Source organism: Pinus tabuliformis, chromosome 5_1, assembly GCF_031772625.1.
Source record: "Pinus tabuliformis cultivar Carrire ecotype Pingquan chromosome 5_1, CPIR1, whole genome shotgun sequence".
In the NCBI taxonomy this organism is placed as follows: domain Eukaryota; kingdom Viridiplantae; phylum Streptophyta; class Pinopsida; order Pinales; family Pinaceae; genus Pinus; species Pinus tabuliformis.
In genome coordinates this window covers 862,897,692-862,906,068 of record NC_142305.1, presented here as the reverse complement: position 1 = coordinate 862,906,068, position 8,377 = coordinate 862,897,692, and the positions used below count along the sequence as shown (strand labels likewise).

The 8,377-nt window shown below is 38.8% G+C and overlaps 1 pseudogene; it reads left to right on the top strand.

Annotated features, from left to right (window-relative positions):
- Positions 1–981: 981 nt before the first annotated feature.
- LOC149167566 (auxin response factor 6-like) overlaps positions 982–8,377 on the top strand; it is a 42,276-nt pseudogene continuing 34,880 nt past the window's right edge.

Genomic DNA, 8,377 nt, shown 5'->3' with positions numbered 1-8,377 from the left:
ATGAATTCAGTTGACTCTACCTTTTATTTTCTTTTAGGTGGACCATGAAGCTTTTATTTCTTTTTATCAGGTTTCTTGGGTAGTACCTCCCCTTCTGCAGTGTCCTTTATAGCCAGCTGGACAGCCTGGCTCCTTGTGAATCTCTTAGCGGGGGTGGAGGTGCCCTTCAACTTAGGCTTTTTACCTATAGTCTCCCCAGTCACCACCACTTCTTCGTCTTTTTCTTCCTCCTTTGTCTGTGGCCCATGGGTCCGTAGCTTCTTCCTTGGTTTTTTTATTAGCTTTTCTTCCATGGGCTCTGAAGGGTCAGAGTCTTCATCCTCTGAAAAATAATTCTCGGCTAGAAAATCCTCCCACATCTTCTTCTTATCCTTCAGAACCTCCATCAGGATGATTTTTACCAACCCATGGTGATAGAGGTTTTCCTCCAAATTGGTTGCCCTTTCCTTAGCAGCTGTCGACATTTTCATCAGGGACATCTTTAAATAATATGGAAAATTCAATGGCTTATCGTGAAAATGTGCAAGAAGCCAAATGTGAAATAAAAATGTGAGCCAAAAGCGACCTTCACATGTTATATACCTTTGTAGGAAAACTAACAGGTGTCGATACTTACTTCTCAAGAAGTCCTGCGAAATCCCTTTGCTCCATTCAGGGTTTGAATGCTCCTTCTAGAGAAAGGATGCACACATACCCTTATTGAAATGTTGATTCTTAAAACAACGTTCTCCCTCCTGTGGAATTTCGCATGCCTGAGCCACCAAACCCTCTGTTAATCTGAACTAGACATTCCCAACTTGTGGTTTGTCGCCATTCAAATTTAGGGCGAAGGACTTTGTAACCTCTAAATTGTTGCCGCTAAATTTTTGAAACAATGGTAGCCACCTTGCTTTCTCCAGTCTCGCTTTATTGTGAGGGTGAGCTTCCAACAGTGTAGGGCCTTGCAGCTTGAATTAGACAGGGGCACACAACTTTGACATAATGAAGGATGGAAGAGATATGATGAATGCAGCTCACAGAAATGTCGTGGTAAGACTTTGCAATGGATATATTGACAAGGGAGGGTTAAATTGGAAATATCAGAACGCATGGAGATTTCGAGAAATAGGTCATGATCATGATTATCATCATGATCTGACCCGCGGAAGGATATTGAGAGTACAACCACCGGTCATGTCAAAATCATGATAATCGAGCATGGAGCTAAATTTATGATGCAACAGTTTACAACCGAGTTTTGCCGCAAGGGTCACCATAGCTTAAATCATACAAATTTTTAAAATTAAAGTGTCAATTACCTCTTACCTTAAGTGTCCTATCACTGGATGTACCTTACCGAGCTTACCTTCTAACGGTCCAGTCCTTGGATGTTTTTTTCTTGATTCTTGAAATGATAACCCACTTAAAAAATAAATCAAATGTATATTCTCATAATTCATGACCTCGACCAATAATAAAACTATCAGTATTTATCATATAATTAAACTAATGTTTTGTCTATGACTTTTTTCTTATGGGAAAAAATGTTTTGTCTATGACTTTTGTTCTTTAGGAAACCTAGGATGTTGCTGCAAGAAATGGAACTGTAACTATTGAAAATTCTGCATGAAATTCTTCTACAAGAAAAACCATTTCTCCCCCATTTAAGTACAGTTCATTTCACATGAGTAAAGGTGATGATGTTGAATGTGCAATTATCTCATTGGATTACCAGCCATTAAGGTCAACTGTTAACCAATGCAATGCCCATCACCATTAATGAGAGTGAGGACCAAGGTACGTTGATGCATCCTCTTGGGTGTGAATTTATGGGTTGTTTTCGAACCCCCTGTAGGATCCAATAGTCAAGGAGCCATAGTGATTCCCCATTGCTTCTGGAGAGATAGCCTTTCATTAGGACATATAAGCTTCAAGGCATCATAAGACTCTGATCTTACACATAGAGAATTTTTTGATGTCGATGAGCCAAGATTATTGGAAGGAGGGCCTTAAGAAATCCCACATTTGTCCAACACAAGCAATCCAAAATTAACTGAAAAATAAAATTTATTGACAGGCTCCTAGAGGATCTACTGACCCGTAGTTTTAACGAGCCCAGGGCAATCCATGCTCGCCAGATTTAAATTTTAGAGAGTCTAAAATACTTGGAAAAGAAGACTCCAAGGGGCCTCCTTTTCCGTAACTATTCCATTGGGCCTGGAAAAAGGAATAAACATGTACCCAATAGACATTCCTCTCATGGTTTACTAAGCACGAGGAGGAACAAAGTGAGCTCATTGTATCAGTAGGAAATTAGGAAGAGATAGTGGAAGGAATGACTCCTTCTCCCACCATTTCCAACTCTTTTTTCTTCACAATTTCTTCCACAAATTCCTCCTTAGATTGGGGTTTTTGATATAGCTTGAGTCTATGCCCATTCACCAAGAAGGTAACATTCCCATCATCAATGGTTTTAATCGAATAGATCCATTATCAAAAACTTTCTCAATTTCATAGGGGCCTAGCCAATGTGTGTTGAATTTCCCTTTAAAGTTCTTAAATTTTGAATCATACAACAAAGCCCAGTCTCCCTCTTTGAATTGCTTCTTTTTAATGTATCTATCATGCCATTTAGCCCATTGTTTTTGGACCAAGATAGTATGCTAAAAATCATCCTGCATAATCTCATCCAACTCATTGAGCTGCAAAATTCTCTGTTGTTGAGCTTCATCAAGGTCTATACCCAAATCTGTTGCCATTTTGAAAGTTTTGATCTAAAATACAATGGGAAATAAAACTTGCTTTCCATACACCAATTCATATGGAGAGAAGCCAATGGAATTTCTCCATGTGATCCTGGAAGCCCACAACGCTTCAGGAAGTTAGTCAAACCAATCCTTCTTATTTAATTGCATAGTCTTGGTAAGGATTGTGTCCAACACATTATTTGTTGATTCCACCTTCCCATTGTCCTGTGGATGGTAAGGGGTGGACTTCCAATGAGTAATCTGATATTTTTGCACAATTCCCGCATAGACTTTGGCACAAACTAAGTACCTTGATCAGTAACTATCTCCCTAGATACCCCAAATCTTACAAAAATATCAGAGAAAAGAAAATCTACCACTTCTTTCTTCATTGCTCTAGGTAGTTCTCTTACCTCCACCCACTTTGTGACATAATCAGTACAAACTAAAATATACTTCTTACTTTTCGAAATAGGATTGGTGTAACCTACAAAATCAAGAGCCCACCTCTAAAAAGGTTCTATGAGAATCTGTTGCTGCAAAGGCATGTCGTCTGATTGTACAGGCTACCCCATTCTCTGGAAGCTATCACACTTCCAGACATATTCTTTTGCATCTTTAAAAAGACTTGACCAATAGTAACCTAAGTAGAGGATCTTATAGGTTGTTTGCTTGTCTGCAAAGTGTCCTCCACAAGGTTCATCGTGACAGGATCTCAAGATGTCATAGATCTCAGCTTCCCTAACACACCTCCGAATAATGAAATAAGGTCTAGTGAAAAAAGAGATCTCCCCTAATCCAAGAGTAATCAACACTTTTCATAATAATTATCTTTTTCTGATTAGATGAAAAGTAATGGGGTAAATTTCCTATAGCAAGGTAGTTGGCCGTGTCTACAAACCAAGGTGTTTTGATAGAAATAGCAAACAAATTTTCATCAGGAAATATATCATTAACAGGAACATGCTCACCTACATGGTTGAGCCTAGATAAGAAATCAGCGACCTGATTTTCTTTTCCTGGTATATCCAATAATGTGATGTCAAATTCCTACAGCTACAAAAACAATCTAGTAATCCTGCCATTGGTGACTAGTTTGTTCATGGGACATCAAATGGAAGAATGGTTGGTGTGTACAAAAACTTCATAGCCTGTGATGTAATGTCTAAACTTATTAATAGCATAAATTACAACAAGGAATTATTTTTCAGTTACCACAATTCAATTCTACAGGAGTTGAAATTTTACTAACATAATAAATAGCATGGGTTATAGGATCCTCCTTTTGACCCAATACTCCTCCTATGGTTTAATCCGAGGCATCAGTGGAAATATGAAAGAGCAATTTCCAATCTGGGCCTCTCAAGATAGGTGTTGAAGAAAACTTTTCCTTGAGTGTATCAAATGCAGCTTGACACTCATCATTCCAATGAAATTCAGATTCTTTATTCAATAATTTGAACAATGGAGAGGCTACCCTTTTAAAATTTTCAAAAAGCCTTCTGTAGTAGCTTGCATGTCCAAGGAAACTTCGAACTTCCTTCTAATTGGTTGGTGGGGGCAGCTTTTCAATAAATTCAATATTTGTCAAATCAAATTTAATTCCTGCAGCAAAAACATGATGACCCAAAACAATACCTTTAGTCATAATCATAAAACATTTTTCATTACTTAATGAAAGATTAGTTTCTCTACATCTCTACAAAAATTTCTCAAGATTATGTAAAGCCTCTTCAAAAGTATCACCCATAACTATAAAATCATCCATATAGACCTCTACGCAATCATGCAAAAGGTCAAAGAAAATACCAAGGATCACTAGCTGGAATGTGGCTGGTGCATTGCATAGACCAAATGGTAATACCCTATATGCATAGGTACCCTAGGGACATGTGAATGTTGTCTTCTCCTAGTCCTTTGGAGCTATCCTAATCTGATTGTATCCATTGAACCCATCTAGGAAGGAAAAATACTTTTTCCCTGCTAAAGTGTCTAGCACTTGATCTATAAAAGGCAAGGGAAAGTGATCTTTTAAGGTAGATTTGTTTAGTTCCCTATAATCTACACACACTGGCCATTTACCATTCTTTTTGGGGACAATAACCAGTGGAGATACCCACTAGCTATCAGAGATAGGATAGATGAACCTGTTGTGGCCACCAACAACCCCCCTCCTTATTCAGTATTAGCAATAACACTAGGTAAGTGGGGACCCTTAGTAAAAATTCAAAAAATTCAATTAAAACTCATGTATTTTACTCCTTAAGAAAACATCGCATCGCGCAAAGAAGATAGGATATTTCCTTATGAGTAAAATGATAAACTGCGAAAGTGCGACGCAAATTCCATTGCATCGCATACATTAAGAAACGCTCATATTGGAATAACCTTTAAAAAATCGCCGATGGCCGATATGCGATATCGCATTAAAAAACACATAATCATTTAACGATTGTAACAATCTACGATCTTGTGATAACGCGACAGTGCAATCTGCGATCGCGCGATTGCGCGATACAGCGATCTACGATTCTCCGATAAGCACGATCGGGCAACCCTGCGATAACACATCTTAATGAAAATGCGATAATGCGATACTGCGATGATGCGATGCTGCGATGCGAATCGCAGAAATTGTCCATCGCAAATTTTCCCCGGCTCAACATTCAAGAAAAGCTGTCCATAAACCAAAAATTGGATACGCGCTTTAATGAAAATTAATGAATGATACACCAAGTGTTAATGAAAGACAGTTTTGTGTTTTTCGAAGAGTTAGTTCACGTCAGGTGGCATGTTTTTGTACATCCATAGAGCTCAGAGCTTTCTTGTCGATTTTTATTATCATTACTCTCTCCTCATGTGTGAACTGCAAGAACGAAAAATAGAAACAACATCAAGCAATGTGCAGGAAGCAATTAAGGAAAAGGGTAAAGCTCCAAATGCTCAGAAAACAGAGAAGAGATTCCCTCATGAACGGATATCGCATGCAACAGAGCCGCAAATTCCAGAACGCTGCTGAGCTATCCATTACAGATCTTTCAGTCAGAGCCATGGTTGAATGAGTAGTTGAATAATGCTAATATCAACAGGCGATTTAACGCTCAAGGTCAGAAGCTCACGAAAGCAGTATGTTTACAAAATTTTGAAGCTTATACCTGGTGAAGGAAAAGGCGCTAAAGGCGAAAAACGCACCAAAAAGGCCCGGATCAAAGAACGGAGGCAGTTTCCGATGCGTTAATCGCTGAGAAAATTTCTCAAAAAGAAAAGTCCCTAACTGCTCAATCACTCATAAGCCCAGAAAACGCAAGAAAGCAAAGGCAGAGGCAATTTGAGGATTAACCAAGTGGAATTTGGATTATTACTGAGCATACACTGTAAATCCACAAAGCCAGAAAATTATTCTCAAAGTATATCTTCTATTTTGCTGAAAAGATGGTTCCAGCTCTTGCCATTTCTGTTTTCTTAGCTCAACCAAAAGCGGAAGACAGTCAGCCGACTCTACCCAGGCAAATATTGAATGCTCGCAACATTAAGGAGCAAATGCAGAAATAGTTAGATAATAGATTTAATTTTCAGAAATAGTTTTTCTTAGAAAAAGGGCTGTCATTTAAACCGTATCTTGAATCTGTGTAATTAATTTATTTAATTAGTAGTATTTAAACCCTTCTCATGCATTTAGAGAAGGTTCCAGAAATTTATCGAAAACTTGTCCTCAGAACATGCACTTTTGCACCCTCAGAGGAGGTTTTGGTGAATGAATGGATCAAGATTTGTTAATTTTTGCATTTGATATCTGCTACTGATGTTGCATTTTTGTACTCTTAGTAGATGTTAGAGCAAGGAGAGATAAATCATTATTGCTTGAAGCTTATGAGTAGGACCAGTCATAAATGGTACTTTTATCTCTTGACCATTTCTGCTTATATGTTAAAGTGATGTATAGTTTTTAGTTGTTTATATGTTATTGCATGAATGCTTGAGTTATCATTTGGCACTTTGTACAGTGGTAGATATTTATTTATGTTTAATGTATGAATAGCTCATTATGTGATATGTTGTCCACAACTGTTTCGTCTAACTTTTTATGCGAAGTGGTTCATCTTAATTGATTTCCTTTCTTATAATCGCTGAATGATCTTTATTACCAGTTGTTATTTGAAATCTCTTTAGATCGCATAATAGAAGAATTACATCCTGGGTTAGCATAGATTTAGATGTGTTGTTTATTATATTACAATAACATAGAATTAGATTAAAGTTTGAATTAGAATAGCTGAGATAGGGATTGTTAGATCAGCAACATCAAATTCTACACACACACACAAAGATTGGGAAACTGGTCCCATTATCCCCAGTCAGACCCGCTATACCAAATGGATAAGGAGCTGCGAACCAAGGTCCGGACCGGGCAGGTATCCCCCTTGTTGTCGACCCGATTTTCGGGGCTTCAACATATTTGGCACTAGAAGGAGGGCCCGAACTATGAATGGCAAGTAAATCTAAATCTGAATACCATTCTAAGAGTAAATCGCCCTCATCATCTCCCCCGACTTCCCCATTACATTTAAATCCAGAGTCAGAAGTTGCTCAAGTATCAACCGCTGCTACACACCCTGATATTTCAGAACAATCTACCGTTGAACTTCCTGGAGTCGAATCCCTGATTCACAAACTTCAGCGATTTTCTATTTCTCCTCAGAGGTCTGATAAATCTCAAGGCAACGTGACTTCGCAGTACAACCCTGCTCATCCCCTGACCAGGCTAAAGAGTGAAAAATTTGGTGTCCAGCCAACTGAATTACCTCTTCCCACCAGGAAAAGAGTGAGGAAATCACCGCAAGGGTCTGACAGTGAGACTCTTTCGTCAGCATCATCCATCTCAACTACTTCACCGCGAAGTCAACCATCCACACCTCCACTCCATATCATTGTCCATCCGTCCACTGGAACCCCCACAACCCCTCTTCAATCATCTACAATCATAGTATCCTCATCTTCCCAGCCACAAGGATCATATTCTGCACTCTCCTCTGTTAGCAGTTCAACAATGGCCCAGTCTCCATGGAATAACCCTGGGGCAGTCTTAATGCCTGCACCCTTGAGTCAAATACCGGCCCATCCTGAGAAATGGTTGCCTAAATTCAATCCCGAGGCAGGCATGCTAACAGAAGAGCACATAAAAAACTTCATGCTTTCCATTAATCTCAATGGAGTTACTAATGAAGATGTTGTTGTTCGGTTTTTTCCCTATAAACTGCAAGGAACAGCCGAGTCATGGTACTTTTCATTACCCTCCGGATCCATCACAAGTTGGGACATCTTCCAGGACCAATTCCTAACCAAGTTTGGTGATGATAGGTCGACGGCAATGTTAATCAATGACCTATCCAATCTTAAAGCTGAAGCTAAAGAGCCTATTAAGGATTTCAATTTACGGTTCAACAAAATTTTCAACAAAATTCCTACTACTTCCCAGCCCAATGAAGAAGTACGATGTGAATGGTATATTACCACTCTACCATCGAACATAGCAATCTTCGTGGACAGGGAAAATAAAATAACCTTAGCTGATAACATGAAAGAGGCGATAGCAGTAGAGAAACGAATAATAGCCCTGGAAAAGAGATCCGCGATAGAGGAACGTAAGTCCA